This window comes from Triticum urartu, chromosome 5 (assembly GCF_003073215.2).
Source record: "Triticum urartu cultivar G1812 chromosome 5, Tu2.1, whole genome shotgun sequence".
In the NCBI taxonomy this organism is placed as follows: domain Eukaryota; kingdom Viridiplantae; phylum Streptophyta; class Magnoliopsida; order Poales; family Poaceae; genus Triticum; species Triticum urartu.
Window position 1 is genome coordinate 139,272,616 of NC_053026.1, and position 23,855 is coordinate 139,296,470.

Below are 23,855 nucleotides of genomic sequence, written 5' to 3' on the forward strand. Positions count from 1 at the left end.
ATATTAATTTTAAAAGATTTAAATCAATTTTAGAATTTATTTAATTAATTTAGTTCAACATTATCCAAAACAGTGTTTGGTGACGTCAGCATGACGTAAGGGTGACGTCAACGGTCAACGGTCCGCTGACCAGAGTCAAACCTGACCGGTGGGTCCAGTGGGACCCACTTGTCATAGTCTGAGACTAACTAATCAGGTTTTAATTAGTTTATTTAATTTATTAGGTTAATTACTGATTAGATTAATCTAAATATGATTAATTAACATAATTAAATCCTTAATTAATTAATTAATTAAATTATTTATTTATTTAGTTATTTTATTTTATTTTTTATTCCTTCTTTTTTTTTCTTTAAACATTCTGGGGCCGGGCCCACTGGTCACAGGCACAGGGGCCTTAACGGGCAGGCGGGTGCGGGCGAAGCCGCAGCCCTGCCCGGTAACGAGGCAAGGCCGGAATGGGGCCGGAGCGGGCCCGTGGGCTCCGGCGCCCGACGCGGCCAGTGGGAGAGGAAGGGGGCCGGTGCGACTGGTGGTCAGAGGGTGCGGGCCGGCGAGGCTGCATCGCCGGTGAGGCGAGGCCGCGCATGCGCGGGCGAGCGGTGTGCAGAGCAGAGGCATGGGATGCAGAGAGCTGCAGTAGGGGCAGTCGGGGCCGCAGGCGAGCGCGGGGTCGCTTAGGTGCGGGACAGCGGGCACGGCGACGATGTTCTTGGGCGCGGGCGAAGTGGTAGCCGGGCGCGTGCAAAGGGGGCGTAGGCCGAGCGCGACGGACCCGAGCCATGACCAGCGAGGGGGGGCGCGGCCGCGGCGAGGCCGGCCGCAAGGTGCGGTGACCAGGGGGTCGGGCGTGGCGGACACGGGACAGAGGGGTGGTGCGCTCGGCACAGGAGCTCACCGCGGGATGGTGGGGTCTAGGCAACGGGGATTGGGGAGGAGGACGGAGACGACGGTTCGACGGGGCGGCAGGCCGGCGAAGGAGTCCGGGCGGCGATGGACGAGGGCGAGGCGATGCGACGTCGCGGCGATGGGGTCGGGAGTGGCTGTTGCCCCCCGATCCAGATCCGTTTGTGGGGGGGGGAGCGATGAGCGAGAGGGGTTGCGGGGAGGGGCTCGTCGGGGACGAGGACGGCGGACGGCGAGGCGGCTCCAGGCGAGGGCCACGAGGCCATCCCCGATCCGATCTGGATCGGGGGAAGAGGGAGACGTGGGGAGTGGCTAGGTCACGGGGGGGGAGAGGGGGGTTAGGTAGTGGGGTGGCTCGGTCCGAGTGGGCCGACCAGTTGGGCCGAGGCCCAGATGGGCCAAGGGGGACTTGTATTCTTTTTTATTGTTTTGTTTTCTCTTTTGTATTTTCTTTTTCTTTTATTTCTTTTCCTTTCTGTTTTAATTCAATTTAAAATATTTATGCATTTTATAAAACTGTATCTTCTACACCATAATTATCTATGTAATAATTAGTACAAACCGAACATTTTTATTTTAATGTTTGAAAACTTTTATTGTTTTCTTGTAATTAAATTTTGAACTTGTTTCGGTTTTGAATTATCTAGGGTTTATCAACAGTAACCGAGGTGACGTGGCATCATTAGCGGGGGATCACTGTAGCTTAATTATCCAGGCGTCACATCATCGTACCTCAAGGGCTCAAAAAGGACAAGAGCTAGCTGAATTTCTTCTCTGAGATCACCCCTAAACTGGTATATCATGCTCTTCTCATCAGGTACGTCCTGCTTAGCAAAGCGGGCAAGCTTCTGAAACAACTTGTTGTAGTCATAGACAGACAAAGAGCCTTGCTTCAGGTTGCGGAATTCCTCACGCTTGCTTTCAACCACGCTCTAAGGAATATGATGAGCTCTGAAATCTTGGCGGAATTCATCCCAGGTGATAACACGTCCACCTCTGGAATCCTTGTACTGCTGGAACCATTCTGCAGCTTGATTTTTGAGTTGGAAGGAAGCGAACTTGACAAAGTCCTCAGGCCTGACGTTACTGCACTCGAAATGCTTGCACAGATCCACAAGCCAATCGTCGGCATCGGTTGCCTCAACACAATTGCTGAAAGTCTTAGGCCCATTAGCAAGGAACTGGTTGAGTGTAGCAAAGTGATTCTGATTGTTGCCTTGGTTCCCTTGGTTGCCTTGATTGCGCTCTTGAAGAATTTGCATGATGAGCTGTGTGTTTGCATTGGTTGCGGCCATCACATCTTGCCATGCCTCCGGAGGAGGTGGAGGTGGTGGCGGATCAGGATTCAGAGTCGTGCGCGTTGGAGGAGCCATCCTGAAGAGGTTGACATCCATTAGCACATTGATAGACAAAAATTGAAGCTGAATCCAACGGAATGAAAATTGCAACATATAGTCTTCACATCCGAACAAAATGAACGAATGCATTCCTCTTGAAATGGTCACATATCCATAAATTGAGAAGCCACTTAGAATTAAGGTAGAGAAATAAATCAACAAGGTACGGATCAAGAACGAATAATCGGTAAGAAATCCCAATCTCAAACTGATATCAGTGGAAGAAGAACTAGAGCTACTAGAATTCCCACCTATGAAACTCCCGAACCTTTCCGGTTATGCAATCAGGTGTTGGGGATACAGGGAAGCATAATATCTCACCCAAATCTAGCAATTCCTACATCCAGCTGTATCCATCCTTCAACACATAACCGAGAAAAACTTCGGAAACCATCTACCTCAACCTTCAAAAAGCATCCTTTATACAAGTTATGGCGATACTCCCGAACTCCCGCCCCAGTACTGGGTGGCGTCGAGGTTATCTCACCAACAAACTGCATAAAAGAGATTTTCGATGTCGGCGTACTAAACTCAGGTATTCCAGAACTGCAACGATAAAATTATGACGACAACACCTCAGAGCTCAACTCCCCGGGACACTTCCACAAAACCCCTGACAGGAGGCACCAAGACAATGTTCTCATCATAAAACCATCGGAACGATTCCAAGATACCCGCGTGATCCTAAAAAAATTTAGTGAAATTTGAGAAGAGAAGAGTCAAAACTCTACGTCAGGATGCCTTACCAGAGCGATGAGGAGACTGGGAAGTAAAAAGAATTCCTAAACTCTCCGATATATAATTCCTAAATGACTCAAAACATTTTTTTTCTAGATACAACTCGGCCGTTAATAACGATCAAGCAATGGGGCTCCTAAGGTCGGGGAAGGCTCTGATTACCAACTTATAACACCCTCGATGCGACTATATCTCCCACGTGTCGTGGCACGACTTAGAGACATAATCGCATTGAAGGCATATGTCGCAAGTTAGGCAATCTTCACAACATCCCATGTAATATAGATAATAAAAGGGAAGATAACATAGTTGGCTTACACTTGCCACGTCAATCAAGTACATAAATAACATTACATCATCCAAACACTCATGGCCCGACTACTGCGCCAAAATAAAAGAGAACCGAACATGCGACAAGGTCTCGATCACCCCCAACTGGGCACCACTACTGATCATCAGGGAAGGAAACATAGTAACGTTGAGAGTCCTCGTCGAACTCCCACTTGAGCTCGAGCGCGTCACCTGGAGCGGAATCATCAGGCCCTGCATCTGGTGTAATAGTAATCTGTGAGCCATAGGGACTCAGCAATCTCGCACCCTCGTGATCAAGACTATTTAAGCTTATAGGTAAGGCAAGGTAAAATATGTGGAGCTGCAGCAAGCGACTAGCATATATGATGGCTATCCTATTCGCAAAAGAGAGCGAGAAGAGGAGGCAAAGCGCGAGCGAGAAACTAGAGAGCAACCTGCGCAAACATTACTCCAACACCGTGTCCGCTTCCCGGACTCCGCCGAGAAGAGGCCATCACGGTAACACACTCAGTTGATTCATTTTAATTAGGTTAAGGTTCAAGTTATCTAAAACCGGACATTAACAAATTCCCATCTGCCCATAACCGCGGGCACGGCTTTCGAAAGTTCAAATCCCTGCAGGGGAGTCCCAACTTAGCCCATGACAAGCTCTCACGGTCAACGAAGGAATAGACCTGCTCCCAAGACGTTCCGATCAGACTCGGTATCTCGGTTCTTCAAGACACTTCGACAGGTTAAAACAAGACCAGCAACACCACCCAGATGTGCCGACAAATCCCGATAGGAGCTGCACATATCTCGTTCTCAGGGCACACCGGATGAGCAAGACGTCGGGTAGGCCAGCCCAGAGTTTCCCCTGGTAGCCCCGGACATCGCTCGGTTGGACCAACACTTAGAGGAGCACTGGCCCGGGGGGGCTAAAATAAGATGACCCTCGGGCTCCGGAAACCCAAGGGAAAAGAGGCTAGGTGGCAAATGGTAAAACCAAGGTTGGGCATTGCTGGAAAAGCTTTACTCAAGGCGAACTATCAAGGGGTTCCCATTATAACCCAACCGCGTAAGGAACGCAAAATCCGGGAACATAACACCGATATGACGGAAACTAGGGCGGCAAGAGTGGAACAAAACACTAGGCGAGAGGCCGAGCTTTACACCCTTTACCAAGTATATAGATGCATTAAGATAACAAGATAATATAATGATATCCCAACAAGTAAATAAATGTTCCAACAAGTAACGGCCTCCAATCTTCACCTGCGACTAGCAACGCTATAAGAGGGGCTGAGCAAAGCGGTAACATAGCCAATCAACGGTTTGCTAGGACATGGTGGGTTAGAGGTTTGACATGGCAATTTGGGAGGCTTGAAATCAAGTGGTAGGCATCGTAGCATTGGCATAGCAAAAGAGCGAGCATCTAGCAAAGCAAAGATAGTAGTGATTTCGAGGGTATGATCATCTTGCCTGCACAGTCGTCAGAGTTGACTGGATCCTCACAAGCAAACTCAACGGGTTCCTCGTTAGCGAACTCGTCTCCCGGCTCTACCCAAACAAGACAAACAAGCAACAAGGACACAATCAACCACGTGCAAAGCTCAAACAATAGGATGCAAAGATGGTATGCTATGCGGGATGCGATGCGGGATGCATATGCAAGATTTGACAAGGGATGCATGAACCTGGCCTCAACTTGGGAATCCAAGTGTGCCACTGGAAAGATGAGATGAAATCTCTTGAAAATGATATAAAGAACGCCGGAATCGGAGTTACGGTTTGGAAATGGCAAACAAAACAAATATGACACCGGTCTGCGATTTACAGCAAGTAGCCATCTAAAAGCAATGAGATGAAAAGCTATAGCACTCAAACATGGCATAAAAATACATGGCAGGGATGCATTCATGATGCTTAACAAAATTCTAGCACTGAGCTACGGCAAAATCATCCATTAACAGGTTCAAACAAGCATGGCAAAAATGCATATGGCAAACAGATTTCAGACTTAGTGAAATTAACACTTGTCTGGAATTTCAGATCAGGTAGCACACTTCGGAGCAACACAACTACATGCTACAGGACCTGAACATGGCAAAGTAAAGAATGGCATGGAGCTTCTCAAAGAGCTTAACAAAAGTCCCTTAGTGACCTTGAGCCAAAAGGGATCAGAAAATACAATTGCAAGCATGTGAACATGGCAAAAAACATAATCAGTTCTCAGACTTAGTGAAAACTGGAGCATGCTGAAAACAGATATCAAGTAGGCATGTTTACGAGCTCGATGCACTCACTACGGAGCAAGTCATGATAATCTAAGAATACACCCATCAAGAATACACAAAATGCAAGCTATACATGGCAAGAACAATAGCATAGCATGCACGGATCAACTACAACATCCTCGGCAAAATCGCTAACTAGTAGACAATCTGCCCAGATTTACAAAGTAGCAAAAGTAGAGCTCGATTGACTCAAGCTAGGGTGCTCCATAATTGCAAACAAAGACATGGATGGATAGAGAACTACAAGATTAACAAAACATCCTTACTGATCATCCTCAAAAGAGGCACGGATCACTAGGAAACAACATGAACATATGGCCATATGAGATAAACAACTCAAGGACTTTGTGGAAATGCTAAGTCCCTGAAATCAGCACTAACAAGTGCACCACTTTGCAAGCTTGTACTAGTCACCACACACATCACAAAAATACATGGATTGCACCTATGGAAAGATGGCAAACCCTTAACAAAACATCTGTCAAACTCATGGGCATATCGTGCACACAATAATTATGGCAAAAATGACAAATATCTAAATGGAGTAGCAGATCTGACAATTATCTCAAGTAGCCCTCTTCTAACAGCATTTCTGGCATCAAGATGAACTCAAATGAAAATGATGCAATGGAATGAAATGATGTACTCTCTGAGATGAACATTTTGATATGCTATATGTCAAAAACGGAGTTACGGATGCAGAGTTACGGCACGATGAACAGGAGCAAATGAACTAGGGTTTCGGGCAAAAAGTCAACCCGAGACAAATCCGGATCTGAGATCTGCACGCTTTACGAGGATGGCCGGCGCCGGAGTTCGCGCTGGCCGGAGCTGCGGGGCGTCACCGGAGTCGAGGGAGAGACGGAGAGGGGCCGGATCCGACGTGGGGGAGGCGGCGAGGCGGCACGGACGCCGAGGCGGGCGGCGGCGCGCGCGCCGGCGTGGAGGCGGCGGCGAGCTCCGGCCGGGCGGGGTCGGGCGGCGCCTCGGGCGCGAGGAGGCGGGGCGAGGGAGCGGGCCGCCGGGGCCGGCCTTGGGCTTCCCGGGCCCGGGCGGCGCGGCGATCTGGGGACTGGGCGCGGGCGAATGGCACGATGCCACGTGGCGGCGGCGGCGGGATTTTTCGTCCGGCGGCAGGCGGACATGTCCGACCGCGCGGAGGGGAGAGGGATCTAGGGTTTCGTCCGGATTTGGACGGGGAGGCACTAATTTATAGGTAGAGGGAGCTAGGAGACTCAGAATGAGGTGCGGTTTTCGGCCACGCGATCGTGATCGAACGCTCTAGAAGATGGGGAGGGTTTTGGTGGGTTTTGGGCCAAAATGGAGGGGTGTTGGGCTGCAACACACACGAGGCCTTTTCGGTCCCTCGGTTAACCGTTGGAGCATCAAACGAAGTCCAAATGGTACGAAACTTGACAGGCGGTCTACCGGTAGTAAACCAAGGCCGCTTGGAAAGTCTCGGTCCAATCCAGAAAGGTTTAATCCCCACACACGAAAGAAAGGTGGAAATGACCACCGGAGGAGAACGGAGCGCTGGAATGCAAAACGGACAATGGGGAAAATGCTCGGATGCATGAGATGAACACGTATGCAAATGCAATGCATATGATGACATGATATGAGATGCATGACAAAGATAGCAACACACGGAGACAAAAACCCGAACCCGAGAAAATAAAATAACTTAACGCCGGAAACGGCAAGAGTTGGAGTACAAATTGGGAAAGTTACATCCGGGGTGTTACAATCAGCTCCTGATCCGTGGGATAGAACTTGATGCCAGTCGGCAGCACCGGCCAATCCTTCTTGGACTTGCATCGGTTAATTCTAGTTAAATGGTACTCAATGTATGATCAATCAACCATTTTAAGTAAATGATTCAAGTTACGTTGTAGAGAATCTTTATAATCACCCAGTTACGTTGTGACATTTGACAGCACACAAGGCATTCGTCCGGTACCTGGGAGTTGCATAATCTCATAGTCGAAGGAATATGTATTTGACATTAAGAAAGCAATAGCAATAAAACTGAACGATCATAATGCTAAGCTAACGGATGGGTCTTGTCCATCACACCATTCTCCTAACGATGTGATCCTGTTATCAAATGAAAAATCATGTCCATGGTTAGGAAACCATAACCATCTTTGATCAATGAGCTAGTCAAGTAGAGGCTCACTAGGGACACGGTGTTTGTTTATATATTCACACATCTATTTAGGTTTTTGATCAATACAATTCTAGCATGAATAATAAACCTTTATCATGAATAAGAAAATATAAAATAACAACTTTATTATTTCCTCTAGGGCATATTTCCTTCACGGTAGCCCGTGGAGGCTGGAGGAAGTCGACGGTGGATGAACAGTAGCCTGCAGAGGCTGGAGCGAGGCAGTAGACGGTGGATGAACGGTAGCCCGTGGAGTCCCATTTTGTGGTATGCCACATCCCTCCCGATGAACAGGATGCCGTTTCGACCGTAGGCGCTCCAACACAGGTCCGTTTCTTCCGTTTGGCAGTACGCCATACCCCTCCCGATCAACAGCACCTCGTTTTGACTATAGGAGCTCGAACAGAAGTCTGTTTCCTTCGTTCTGCGGTATGCTAGGCCTCGTTTCGACTGTTCCGTCTAAGCCGGTTGGCTCCCAATGAACACGGCGCATTCCGTTGCCTCCCGATGAACACGACACAGTTTCTCCATTCCGATCCAGTCGGTTGCCTGTCGATGAACAGGACGGCATTGTTGCCGTCCGCTGCCTCTCCATGTACACGAGCCCTGGTTGTACGTATGCACGAGTAGCTAGGCATCTGAGACCCCGCCTGTATGTACATACGTGGCCGTATTTTTTGGCATCTGTTTGTACGTACGTGTACATGGTTTAGACTGGACTTCCTGAACTGCTACATCGAGGGCTCTACTACTACACGTGCCGTTGCTTGCTCGGCCACGGTTCATCGTTGCAGAGAGACCGATCGACCAATATGTGTGTACACGTTCGTGACCAGACAGACAACCCTACGTACGGTTCGACCGGGTGGGTCCTAGATGTCAGGGAGGATAAGGAGGCACTTCCTTGCGTGCGAAGATATAATTGGTGGGTCCCAGCTGTCAGGGGAGAGAATCATTTTTTGCCCTAATATGGACGCACTTCCTTGCATGCAAAGATGTAGCTGGTGGATCCCACCTGTCAGGGGGGAAATTTTTTTCTTCACAAAATACAAAGGCCCTTCTGGCAGATCCCCGCTGTCAGGTGGAGGAATCATTATTTTGCACGTAATAAGGAGGCACTTCCTTGCTACGGCCGTGGACCCAGTTGTCAGCCTCTCCGTGTACAGTCCTCTTCCGACGGAAGTTGTTCCTTGACCATGTTGACCATGCCGTGCCAAGAGCACCAAGGCGGTGGACGACGGCGAGGCCTAGGAAGGGGACAACATGGAGCCCGGGAAGACGCGGTAGTGGATGCCTAGGAAGATAGGAGTACGAGGGTTCACTGGTCGGCTGCAGTGTGAGGCTGCCGTCGCCGCAGAATAATAGGGGTTGTGGGTGAGTAGAGGGATGGCCTGGCCAGCGATAGGAGTAGGAGTTGGCGGCATGGCCGACGCTGGTTTTGGCGGCTGGAGTAAGAAGACCAGAGGTTGAACAAGCACGACGGCTGTTGGATGGACATCATACAGTCACTGCAGCTCCATATGGACAGCTGTCCTGTGGTTCCACAGATGAATTTCACGCAAATCGGATGGCTTTCAGTGAAACTGGACTAAATTCATTGCATTTTACATATTTCTTTTTATTATGTAATATTTTACATATTTCAACTAATAATAACCGACTAGGACTTTTTTAGTCCATGGGAGGCGCTTCACGCGATCGAGGTCATGACACTTAACTGTTCTGGCAGGCCCAAATCCATTGCTCCTCTTGCTTTTACAATTTGCAGTTGTGCTTGGCATGCCACAACCCGGTTCTGACGTGCTGCGTCCAACTATCATCCTATGAAACCGGATGGACCCTGTGCGTACTTCGAAGATGTAAAATAAATTGGAGAACTAGGAATTCGAACGGCAGGTGATTGTGCTACCCATTAAATAAAAAGCAGGTGCCTGAAAATTCATTTCGAAAAAAATGATTCAAGTTTATATGCACGTCGACTCTTGACATGATGGTTGGAAGTAAATGCCAAGTTCATACAGAAAGATCCTTAACAACAATACCAACTTGCAGACGACCAGGTAGTACAAGTATACCCATACCAAACTAACTTATAATCTTTTTCGTCCTGGCCCTAGTGTTCGTCTGGTAGAAAATCTTGCAGATGACCAGCTCCCGCTCCTTCTCTTGCTCCAGTTCCCTGACATGGTACTGGTGCATCACCAAGTTGGTCCTCTGCTAGTCGAAGTTCTTGTTGGTGTGCCGCACCAGAACATTTTTGCTGCTCGTCTGTTAGCCGTTGACCATCACCGGAAAGGTATTGCCAGTCTTGTGCGACATTGCGTGCATGCCGCACTTCGACTGTATCTTGCGAGGCATCCGCATGCCCCTTTTGAACGCCCTAGAGTTGTGCTGGAAGAAATGCTTGCTTTGTCCACTCGGTGTGATACCTATAGTATTGGCGAATACAAGTTCTAGGGTACGTAGTTGTCATTTCCATAACATCTTTGGCATGTTGCAGTCACTTGCTTCAATTTTTATTAACTGTCAAATTGTAATTACTTCACTAGGTCTGCATCTAAAAATAAAAAATACAGGTATAAACAAAGGAATATGCTTGTGCAAATAGATGGTCGATTGATATCTCACCTGGAAGTTTCCCAGGATGGGTGTAGCATATGCCGCGCTCATCATCGATGGTTTCTATGAACAAATCGATGAGAGGGTGAGATCTTGCGCTGTCAGCACTCACTTTGGCCTCAAGGTGCTTGATCAGCTCCCGATCCGTGGGATCGAACTTGAGGCCAGCCGGCAGCAACGGCCAATCCTTCTTGGACTTGCATCGGTTAATTCCAGTTAAATGGTACTCAATGTATGATCAATCAACCGTTTTAAGTAAATGATGAAATATTTCAATAGATAAGTGGTACTCCAAATCTGATGTCCACAATACCTGAAAAAACTGGGGTCTCGACTTTGTTACTGCATGCAGACTCTAAGACTTGAAACCCCCATAAAGATCGAAATCATCATATAGGGCGATGGGACGAATACTCACAGGAATGGCCTCGCTGGTTCCTTCCTTCATCCAGCTAGCTTGAAGAGCATCCTTGTTGAGATCAATCTTTTCAGCATCTTCCTTTTGACTACTTGCAATGAAGTATAGCAGCTCCTGTAGCTCATCGCTCATCGTACCAAATGGATCGGAACAAGGTGGTGGCTGGGAGGCGGAGAGACCGGGAGAAATGGGAGAGTGGTTTTGTAGAGAATGGGAGAGTGTTGTTGTACTATGAGAGCGGTGAGGCTCACTTTGCTGAACCGAACACGCCTTTGGGTCTCTTGTATCACCTCACGCGCATCATGTTGTCACGTCAATTGAATACGAGGACATGATGAATTATTTGACCAGTGTATACTAGTACTACTGTACTACTTACTAGTCATGTTTAGTGTCACGTTTTAACCATAGGTTTAACTAACATAATGTCAATGCATGTCACCGAAAATTATACCATTGGAAACTATGTTGAAATATGACTCCAACGATATAATTTTTTGTGACATGCATTAACATTTAGTTAGTTAAAATTATGGTCAAAATTACATAAATTACGAAGGGGGCCAATAAACCAGGAGAGAGGTAGTAGTACAAGTAGCGCCATATACGATATAGAGGACTATACTAGTACAAATTTAGAAATGGAGTATGAAATTACAAGGGTGTGCAATAGACTTGGTAGGCTACATGACATGAGTACACTACAAAAAAATGCACTTCCGTGATAATGCGTGTTTGTCACAGTAGGTCGCTTTTTTGTCATGCATGTACATCCATGACAAATTTATGACAGAATCAAGATAGTCATACCTGTGCTGTCGTAGAAGTGTTCCATGACATTACCAAAATTATCATCACGGAAGTGTCCACTTCCATGATGATAAATCACGCGTCACATAAGTGCTTTCATCAAGGGTGACCGACACGTGGCATCAACCGTAATGGAATGCCGTTAAGCTATCGGGTCGGGTTTTGGATCTGATAACCCGTTAATATCCCCGACCAATGGGGATTTTCCACGTGTAAAATCATCATTGGATGGAGGAAACACGTGTCGGCTCATCGTTGGGACAGATGTCAACCACTCATTGGACGGAAGGCGCCTATGATATGTCGACACGTGGCACAGCCCAACAGAGGCCCATTCCTATGAAAAGGCCGGCCCGTTTGACTTGGTCAAAAGCTGGTGGGCCAGCCCATGGAAATCCTGTTAACAGCCTGTTCGAATATAGCCCATTTACAGCCCGCTAACCCAAGGCCCGTTATGCCCTATCCGAATTAGGCCCAGTAGCGTCATCTGGGCCATCCAATATGATTCCATCCCATTTTCACTTATGGCCCATGTATGGCCCATGACATCTTTCGGCCCATATGAGGCCCTATGTAACTCTTGGCCTACTAATGGCCCATGGTGAAACTGGCCCATAATGAACAGTGTATCACTTTACACCCATTAACGGCCCGTGGTGAAACTGGCCCGTAATGAACAGTGTATCACTTTATACCCATTAACAGCCCGTTATTCCGTTGGGCCGTTTCCAGCCCATGTTATCTTTCGGCCTTCTTAGAGCCCATTTATTCTTGGGCTCATTTCCAGCATTCGTTTACTTACGGCCCGTTACAGTCATTTTCTGCTTGTGGGCCAAATTCAGCCCGTGGTTACAGTCGGCCCGTTTGTGGTCCGTTAATACGTTGGGCCGATTTCATAGCGTCATCAAATACGGCCTATTAACGATGGCCCGTTAAGGTCGGGCCATGAACGGACAATTCCAACTCTAGCCTGTTTACAGCCATAATGTGGTCTGTTTGGCCCATGTTTGGCCAATCGATTATACAGCCCGCAGAAGGCCCATTGATAATACGGCCCGCAGAAGGCCCATTGTTTCTATGGCCCGTAGAAGGCCCATTGTTTCTATGGCCCGTAGAAGGCCCACTGTTTCTATGGCCAGTAGGAGACCCGGTGTCATTACAGTAAATATTAGCCCATGGTTATTGTGGCCTAGTTTTAAAAAATAGGTTATTGCAGCCACTAGCTAACCGCGGAAAAAGAACTGCAATGACTACAAGCAAACAAATAAACAAGACAACAAGGAAATAAATAAGCAAGCAACTAACGCTAGGCTATCACGGCTATTACACATAATACATCCACTAGACATCAAAGTTTGCCACTAGTGCAAATATAGGGAACAAAGCAGCATATCATATACACTGGTTGTGAAAGTTGGTGACCAGCGCAAATAAACATCGCAGCAAAACAAATCCAGAACTAAAACCACTTCAGAAGATCTCCTGGGTACCCATAATGCTGGCAAGATGCTTAGCAAGCTTATTAACTTTCTCTTGTTTGGCGCTTAAATCCTCCAGCGCTTGCTGTTGCACCAGAAAATATGCATCTGAATTCTGCAGGGACTTCCTCAGTCCTTCAGCTTCTTGTCGCAGCACATCTGATCGATGTCTTTGAACTTGAAGTTGAGACTCAAGAAGACCAACTGATTCAGGCAGCGAGTTCGAAGAGCTTGTGCCAGCAGTAGTGCCCAGTAACTCGAACACTACATCAAGATAGGACTTTTGGGTTCCCTCACTGTCGTCAAGATAGTTTTTATCAGCTTTCTTGGAGACCAACGGGGATGTCTCACTATCTTGAACCTTATCTGCATTACTTCCTTTACCATTGGATAACGCGGTACTGTTCTCCAATATTTTGTCCGCATTCTAAAAGAGAAACAAGCAGACACATCACATGTTTACCATGTTGTATATGAAACTCATTTTGGTAAATGAGTTCAGTAGTAAAGTGGACAGGATAACAACATGAAAGAAACATATATCTATGTACCATGGTCACTTTATGGTCTATATCATTCTAGTTTTTGTTGCCAAATCAAGATAGAGACACAGTTCAAATAATATTTGTTCAAGACGAAGCAGAATAGACAGAATATAAGTGTGGGTAACTATAGAGCAATAACAACACTTGTAATGTGCATGACATGAGAACATAACTATTTATTCAATTGAAACTGAAATCAACATAGAGCAGGTTAGAACAGCAAACCAGTTAAAGAAATAGGTTTAAAACATACCTGTTGCGCCATTGGTGTTTCAATTCCATCCTTCAAATTTGAAAATAGTTGGTATGAGTAAATATAGTCATGCAAGAGCAAATGAGTATGAACCATAGCTACAGAACCTGACCTGAGAACAAATCTTCTTCTCCTTTAAGCATTGAGTTGGGATTCGGAGTGGTGGTCCTCGTGCTTTGCGCACTGTAGTCCCCTTACTAATTGCTCATGTTTGGGTGCTCTGTGGTGGAGACGGTGATGTGTCAACTAGAACTGGGTTACTATCTACCGGGGTTGGGGTTAGAAGGGGTGTAGCTGGTTCTTTGTCCAACTGGGTAGGGGTACAATCTGCGAGAGCCTGGGTTATGTGTGGTGGATCTGGTCCTTGGGCAAGTACAACCGTGGTTCTATCTGCATCAACTGGTATCACTATCTTTTCTGAAGACCGTGTTGTTACTCCCTTAGATACTGCCATCACGCTCTCCAATTCAAATGGCTGATAAACAAGAAAAGTAATTGAAAGTATATACATTGTATGATAGATAGGTGCAATGGATAGTGGGGAATAAAAGAGGGCATGAAATAATTCATATTTATGTTGTCTAACCAAACAGGAAAGCATGACACAATTTCACATATATGATGGCTAACTAAACAGGATAACATGACACAATTTCACATTATGATGGCTAACTAAAAAAGATGGAAAGACATTGTTCAAAATATGAGACTGTGTAAACAGGATGACATGACATAACTATATAATGTGTTTATTAAATAGGTTGGCATGCCATAATTCACATACATTCACGGATAGAATGCCATAATTCAAAATATGATGACTGTAAACACTAAACAGGATGAGATGATATAACTATAAGATGTCTTTATTAAATGGGTTGCCATGCCATAATTCAGATAGATGATGTGTATGTACTATGTAAACATGATGGCACGATATAATTCAAATATATGATTTATATAGTAAGCAAGTAAGCAGATGGCAATCCATATATGATGTAAAAACTAAGAAATGCAAGACAACATGCATGACGTGGGTAATATAACCCTGCCAAGTTTCAGCATAGACCTCAGGGGGAAAATAGGACTGGTCATCAGTCTCTGAATCCTCCTTTGAGGAGCTCTCTGTAACCAGCAAGATGTCTGCTTCAGCAGGTAGCATTGTCTGCTCTGAATACCTTGTTTTCACTCCAGATACTTCCATCACCACTTCAAATGGCTGATGCACAGGAAGAGTAGTTGAATATACAAACGTTGTCGCCAAATGGAACACGTAATACAAAAAAATGATAACATGATATAATTCACATACATGATGATTGGGTAAATAGCATGGCATTGCATAATTCACATATATAATGCCTTTGCAACAAGATAGCATTGTATAATTCACATATATAATGTCTTGCAACAAGATGGCAATGCATAATTGACATATATGGTAATTAGACACAGAACAGGTGGCATTCACACAAAGCATGTCTAAACTAATCAAATGACACAGCAATGCGAGACACCATACGTACGATATGAGCAACATAACCCTGCCAAGTTAGAGCATACACCTCAGGGGGGAATAGGACTGGTCATCTGTCTCTGAATCCTCCTCTGAGGAGCTATCCGTAACCAGCGAGATATGTGCTTCGTTAGATAGCATAGTCTGCTCTGAAGACCCTATTTTCACTCCAAAATTTTCCATCTCCGTGTCAAATGGTTGATGCACACAAAGAGCAGTTGAATGTAATAACATTGTTGACAAATGTAATATGTAACGAAAAAAAGGATGGCCTGATATAATTTACATATAAGATGACTGGCTAAGCAGGATGGCATTGCAAAATTCACATATATGATGCTTGGCTAAACAAGATGGCGTTGCATAATTCACATAAACAATGAATAAACTAAACAGATGGCATTCGCACAAAGGATGTATAAACTAAGCAGATGACATATTTGATGTATAAAATAAGCAATGCAAGACACCATATGCATGATATAACCAAAATCAGCATGCCAAGTTAGAGCGAAGACCTCAGGGGGTAAATAGGAGTTGTCTTCTCCTTCCGAATCCCCCTCAGAACAGATACCTTCCTCTCGATTACAATCCGAAATGCATGGAGGGGGGATGCCTTTGCGCCTACCATGGAGCGACGTCTGCATGAAATTTTATTGCCACACAAGGCTCGTCTCTTTTGCTCTACATGTTCAGTTCCATTGTTTACAATAACTGTCATGCATAGGAATAAAACATAGTGAGATTATGTAAGGAGTGCATGCAGAAATCCAGAGTGATGGTAGCAACCTGTGGATAGACCCAAAACCAATAATAGCAGGCAGATAATGGCTTTAGTTAAAAAATACAGATAATGGCTTCTTTACTGTTTGTTTCCCACCCAACATGAAACTCATAGTAGACACCGGAGATTAACCATATAGTAGATAGATACTATTGATAGCGGCCCCGATATGTACCCCACAACCATTTAAAAACTCAAGTTTGACCATTAGTTTGGAGCTGACTCAGAGTCTAATCGGTGAAGAAGATGATAAAGTAGCATGTTATATTAAGCGATGCATAACGTAAGCAGACACGAAAGAGTGCGACCTCTCTTGCGGACCCATGTAGTCCTCGAGGTCATATGCTCGGTTGATGATGGTAGTGCAGTTTTCCTGGCTGCCAGTGGCGGGGAAGAAGATCTGAGGCGGCGAAAGACAGTCTGGAGGTCGGATCCCTGCTGTGCTAGACCCTTCTGTCATTGGAGCAGCTGAGCTGGGGTGGACGACGGCGCAGCAGGAGCGGGACAAACCATGCAAGGTTTTCTTTGACAACCATCTGTAAGAAAAGTAATTCTGTAAGGGCTCGTTTGAATTGGAGGATTCTAACAATGCAGGGATAGGAAATAGACAGGAATAGGATAGGAATGCATGTGCAAAACAAAGAATTTAAAAACACAAGATTTCTGCCAATCTGGGTGTTTGATTCACAACAATTGGAAGATCACAGGATGCAAAGAAGCATGGTGAGATTAAGTCAAACCACAAGAAAATGTACGGTTATAATGCTATTATGCTACTATCTCTTAGTCTTGTGCTTCATTAATAATAATTTGGAAAGGAGGACAAGTGAAAACTAAAATTCCTACGTTTTTTGTTTCAAGGAGACACTAAAGGAACAAATCCGTGTGCTCAGTGGACAATATATATAACATGTAGAGTAAAAAAGAGATGCAACAAGTGTACAACCTCTTTGGCGAAGCCATGTCGATCTCAGCGTGATTGGGTTGGCCGATGAGGATGCTCTGGCTGACTTGGCTGTCGGAGGAGGGGAAGAAGATCTTAGGCGTCTGGAGATGGAGCCCGAGGTACTGCTCCGCTGTGATGGAGGGTTTCGTCGTTGGAGCAGCTCCGGTGAGTTGTACGACGCCGAGGCTGAAGCAGGACAAGAGAGACAACGAACAACATTAATCTGAGTGGAATTCTAATAGCATCTCCAATACATGACGTAAAATACATAACCACAAAGTGCTAGATGTAAAATACATCAGCCGCTCATCTCTGAGCTTAACTGTCGAAACTGAATTTAACTGTCGAAACTGAACTTAACTGTCAAAACTGAACTTAACTGTCAAAACTGAATTTTGTTGTCGAAACTGAATTTTGTTGTCGAAACTGAACGCACTAGCAAGGTGAGGCTACACGTCGGTCGACTGACTTTTTCATCTCTGGTCAGTCGATTTTGCAGCTGTTGGATACGAAATCAAGGGCATGTGGTTCATCTTCAACCTCCACCCCCTCAGTCGGCCACACAGCAGCCCCCCGTCGCCCGCGGCCGGTGGTGCACCGCCCCGCCCGCCCCGAAAACACTCCCCACCGCCGGTTCGCCACTGCCCCGGCCATCCCTCTAGCCCCCCCCCGTGCCGACCTTTTTCTCCGGCGATCCCCACGCCATCGCCCCGCCAACGCCCCGCCACCGCCGGCGACCACCGCCCCCATCCTGAACCCTAAGATAGATAGTGGGGTACCTCTCCGGCGAGCCCCCCTCCCTGCTGCGGCTGGTTCTTCCTTCACCCCGGCGGCATCAGAGTGAAGTGTAGCTAAATCAGAGCAGCATCGCAAGCAAGAGCAAGAGCGATTGCAGCAACGCGAGCAAGAGCAATAGCAAGAGCAGACCAGGCAGGGGACCGAGAGCAAGAGCAGAGTAGCAGCGCGAGTGAGAGCTAAAGCAGCAGCAGGTCCTACTGATGTGGACGTCGCCACCGAGGGAGCGACGTCGTGGAGGAAGTGGCCGGTGACGATGCCGTGGATGGAGCCGCGCCGTGTCGGCTCGGGACCGAGCGCCAGCAGCACCGTGAGATCGAATCAAGAAGAAAATGCGGTGATTAGTGTACAACCTCTTTGGTGGCGCCGATTAGGCCGCTGCTTCATCTGAGTAAACGGTGATGATGATGCTCTTCCGGTGGTGCAGGTGAAGACGGCGGTGTGGGAATGGAGGTGGCACAAAAGACGAGGGGAACACCGGGGCAGCTCCTTGGAGGTGGAGGACGGGGTGGCTGAACTGGCGGGACGATGAGATCGACGATGGATCCTCATCCGGTACGGTGGATGAGGGAAGTCGAGGTGTTGTTGTGGACGACGTCGTCGAGGAAGAGGCTCCGGCTGGCTGGCGGACGGAGCAGGGTGTGGGGTTTCGTCGTGGGTTTTCGCGGCCTCGGTGTACGAATGGGTGGGCGGATGGGATGGCAGTGGGGAACCATGGCTTAGAGACGCGCTTGTCCGAAATGTGGGGTAAGTTACGAAAGTACGCCCACCGATTTGAGGCGGTTCTTTCGGTTCAGGGGTACCACGGGCATTTCACATGTCATGATTTCATAGGAGGTGGGAGTTTTCGCGTGCGTTGTAATTTCGAAATAGCAAGGCGCGAGTTGAGATGGAGGGAGTTTTCAGAGCACAACGAGACAAAGATATATCTTAAATATTTCGGGCTAACAAGGCGCGGGTTGAAATTTCCGGACAAGCCTAACATGTACTGTACCAAATCAATGCGCCTACAAATGTCATTCAAAACTTTGAGTTCATGTTATGTTCAATTAAAATATTTCGCTACGTGTATAATGCATGCAACCTACTACTCAATTGAACGTTTTAGTGCATTCCAAACGTATATACTACCGCTTCAATATGAATGAAATTTGAATTCGTTTCTCTATTTGAATAAGATCTACAGTAATGATTGTTGTGAAGTCAAAGCATTTGAATTCGTTTCTCTGTTTTAATAAGATCTACAATCATCATTATTGTCAAGTTAAACCATCATTTGTGTATTATCTTCACAGCACACCACATGATTAGTCTCGAGTTACATATGAACTATGTGTACCATATGAACTCGAACTAGATTTTTTGAATCCACTTTATTTTGATTTCAAATCACACTACATTTCTAGCTCTAGCAAGATCTTCATAATCTAAACCATGTCTCATATGTATAATGTGTTTATCACATTATGTATGGTGCCCCGCCCCCTATGCCTACAAGTATTTAGATGTGAGTTGCAAACACCACACATTACCACAAATTCAAATAAAATGTGAGAATGTTCGATATATAGTATTGTTTAGATTGTTTGATATTTAGTTGTTAGCTGCAAATGCCACACATTATCACAAATTCAAATAAAATGTGAGATTGTTTGATGTATAGTATGGTTTAGATTGTTCGGCATTTAGCTGTGAGTTGCAAACACCATGCATTATCACATTATGGTATAACATGTGCAAAACACGTGTATCACCGCTATATTCATGCATGCAATGTTCAAAACACTATGATCTCCTATTCAAATATATGAATCCGCTTTCATATAAAATTATGATCTTTTTTAGTCTCTTACACCCACACAATCCTCTAACCTTTGTAGCTACCACTAACTTTCTCTCGTGCATGCGCACGCCCTCCTCGCCCTCCCCCTCCCTCGGCATTCTATCCACCGGGCACATTCTTTTTTTTTTCTTTAGGTCATTCTCCCAGAGTCTCCACAACTCCTTTCTGACACACACCGATTGATAAACCTCTCCAGCGATGCCTGCCTACAACATACAAACACACCTTCAATCTCCTCCTTTATGTGTCATTGCCTCGTGTCTCTCATACGGTCAGACACATGTGTAAACTCTCGCCCCTCTTTTCATCGCTCTCACAACCGCACACTCCTCCCCCTATCTAGCTAGTAGTTGGGCCTCTCGCACCACCTCCTAGCCCCATTCTCTCTGTCTATCCGTCTCGCTGGGCCTTATTTGCCTCTAACAAATGGACGTACACCGACCGATCTCTCGCTATACATATAGCTAGCTAGGTCGTTATAACTCATTTTTACCCACACGTCAATCGATCTACCTCATTAGTTGTGTCTCTCCCTTCCTCCGACAAACAACAATTGATCTACCGATCTAGTTAGGTTTTCTTACCAAACACATGGTTCCCCTTCATCAAACATGGATGCGTCACGACAGATCTATCACGCACAGGCACACACAGAAACACATCCCCACTCTTATTGATAACATTGCAGTTCCACCCTCAGTTTGTCTAGTAATCCTCTCCCACCATCTTTGAGAAGCAATTCCATCACCCATCCAGCACTCTACCCCTCTCCCTCCCTCTCCCTCCCTCTCTCTCTCCTCTCTCTCTCTCCCATCATATTTCCCGTCCTTCAGTTATGTATGGATGTCAACCGATCTCCCTCAAGACATAGCTGGGTCTCTCCTTCTCAACACATATACGAGTCGTTCTTCCTCTATAGTTAGGCCTCTTCCTACCCCTCCCACCACCCCCTCCCCCCCACACACACCGATACATCGAGCGCTCTAGTCATGTCTCCCTGCCACACACAAACTTGACGTGTGCCCTCTAACATTCTGGTAGGCCAGTCGCCCTATATCTTTAACTTGTACACACACACAATTTCGATGGCTCTCTTCATCGATCTCGCACCCACCCACTTGATCCTCTCTTCGACTCTATCGATAGCTATGACCCCTCCCTCTCTTCTCGTGGATTGCCCGACCCTCTATGTATGATATGGATAGGCCTCCATTTCACACACATTGCATGCAAAATTTTGCTTGAGATGTTATCGACACATATTCCCACAAATAATTCACGAAATCAACCCCCACCCCAAAACAAAAAACACTCACGAACGCGGTTTGTATCTCTCACACACACACCCACATAGGTGGGGGACGTGCACGAAGAGAAGAGGTGCATGCACGGCGCATGTACTCCCGTCTGTTTCCCAACCACACCCGCACGGGCACACGGTGGAGCTCATTTCTGTACGAAAAAGGCAGCCCACGTGGTAATTTGGCACGTGTACTAGTTGTCCACTTGGTGGCGGGAGGACCATCTGCCACGGGTGAACAAACAAATTGCGACTTGACGTGTTATGTTAAAATAAGAGGCAAACCATGTGGGGCCTACCTTAGAGGCAAGGCTCTATACACTGGAGTACTTTTGATGTGTCCCGTCAACTTGCAGAACGAGGAGAAGCTTGCTTAGTACGCCGTCTCCCCCCGCCCATGGGTGCGGTGGCTCGCAGGATGAGGTGAAGCTTGCTTACTACGCCTTACGCCCGCTCCCTTGCCCATGCGCGCGGTGGCTCGCAGGGCTAGGAGAAAAAATTACTACTCCCTCCATTTACTCCTCGTCCCTACTACCTTGGTTATAGAGATTATATCATATTGTTTGGAATATATATGTCCTTTAGTAGATTTCAATATGAACTACTAGTACATACTCCAAACACTGATGTATATAGACATATTTTAGAGTGTAGATTCACTCATTTTGCTCCATATGTAGCACTCTCCCTCGCCCCTCGACCCTCGTCCATGTGGTGGACGTGCAGCAATTCATTCGGTCTCATATAGCCAAAATGATATATACTGCACTACCATTATTGCTCGACTTCCCGAAGAGGCGAAGAGCCAATCGCAAGGTTAATATTTTGGAGATTCCAAGCGCAAGGTTATACGAGAACGAGTAGTAGGTGCTGCATCATTTATAAATAAAGTTTTTTTTCTTCAGTGGCATGTACGCAATATGATAGGTTCATATGGAGAAAAAGGAAACCGCTCCACTATATACATAGTCAGGACGGGCCAGCCTACACGGTTGCTTGCTGGGGTTGCTGTCGTCACACTCTCTCGCACAAAACAACTGTGGCCACATCTCTAACATCCCGGTGGATCACGTCTGCTTGGGGAAGGGGTGGATGCTTAGTGTAGATGCGGTGGCCGTAGCCGACAGCGAAAACCCACTGTCGGCACGTCCCGATCAGGGGTCCCCGCCGTTCTCTCTCACAAAGCCGGAGAAGTTGCCTTCGTCCCTTGCTCACTGCCGCGACATGGGCAGTTGCCGCCTCCCGTCGCCCTCCTCAAGGTTGGGCTACGTCCCTCAGGTACAACTCCCTTTACAGCCGGCTTGCACCACTGCTCCAGCTGCCCACATCACTCCATGTGGATATTTCTCTACTTCTTTGCCCCGCACATACCTCTACCGGCTTCTACGTACTGTATTTGTGATGAGTTTATGTCTCATCAACTAGTCCCAGTAATCTTATTCTAATCACGCTGGTTCAATTTCTTTGCCACAGGGATGCTCATCTCGATTTTGGTGAAACTGCACAAAATGATCCGATGGTCAAAAGGTTGCAAACTTCATTTATTAGGAAGCTCGAACGTTTACAGCAAATTGAAGCCTGGTCAGGGTTCACGGTTCAAGGGCTAGGGACTGCATGGATCGTTTTTTTCTTTAGCTACCTCTATTCCAAAATAAGTGTCAACTTTAGTAGTAGTACAACTTTGTACTAAAGTTTGCACAAAGTTGAGAAACTTATTTTGGAACGGAGGGAATACATATTTGCTATGATCTGTCAATCATTGAGATGCAATAGCATGCATGTTATTCTCCTTTGTATTTGATGAAATGTTGCAACGGGCAACCTTGGACGCAAGATACATGTAACAGAAGCTGGAAGCTTCATAGCATTGTACAAATTTATCTCACTGATAAATTACAGTACGTACTATACTAGTACTTCCTCCTTTCCTAAATATAAGTCCTTTTAGAGATTTCACCATGAACCACAAGCGGATGTATATAAATGCATTTTAAGTGTAGATTCATTCATTTTGTTCCGTATGTAGTGGAATCTCTACAAAGACTTATATCTACTAGTAATAGCTAGCCCCCACTACTAGGAATTCTCTATCCTCTCCTTGAGCCATGTCATCAAAAGTGATGTAGCCATTAGATGAAGTAAATCAGTCCATAATAGCCGTCTGATCTTGACGTTGAGAGGCTCCGCACTAAGCCACATGCAAGCATGCAGAAATACCGTGCCACATGCATGTGAGTGGGTTTTAAATCACATCAACATGTCTGCATGCAAGCATGCACCAGTAGCATGCATGTAAGTGAGCTTTTAAGTCCCATTAACATGTCAAAAAGAAAAATATAATCCCATTATGCAGTAGGAGTTGGCTGATCTTTTTTCCTTACGTGGGATGATCTAAATGATGATGGGAGTTTATTTAGTTTGGCTACCACATTTGTCATGCGGTTATAGAGTTTTTTTTTGTTCTGTGAAATCGATAATTTTGCGCAGAGAGATATACTGCTATTCCGCGCCAGCGCGCGGGGACTCATCTAGTAATATTTAGGAACGGATGGAGTACTATGTAAAAAGTTAGGTGTCGCACGGAGATAGTGTGAGGTGGGCCATGTAATCACTAAGCCTGCGTGTTTTCACTGCTCTTGCATGCCTCCGCTGTAAGAATGGAGAAAATTGCAATCTAGTAGTAGTAGTATACCTCCTTTCGCCGAAAGCGTGGGACATCCAGCAGTCCTACCACCTTAGTAATAAAGAC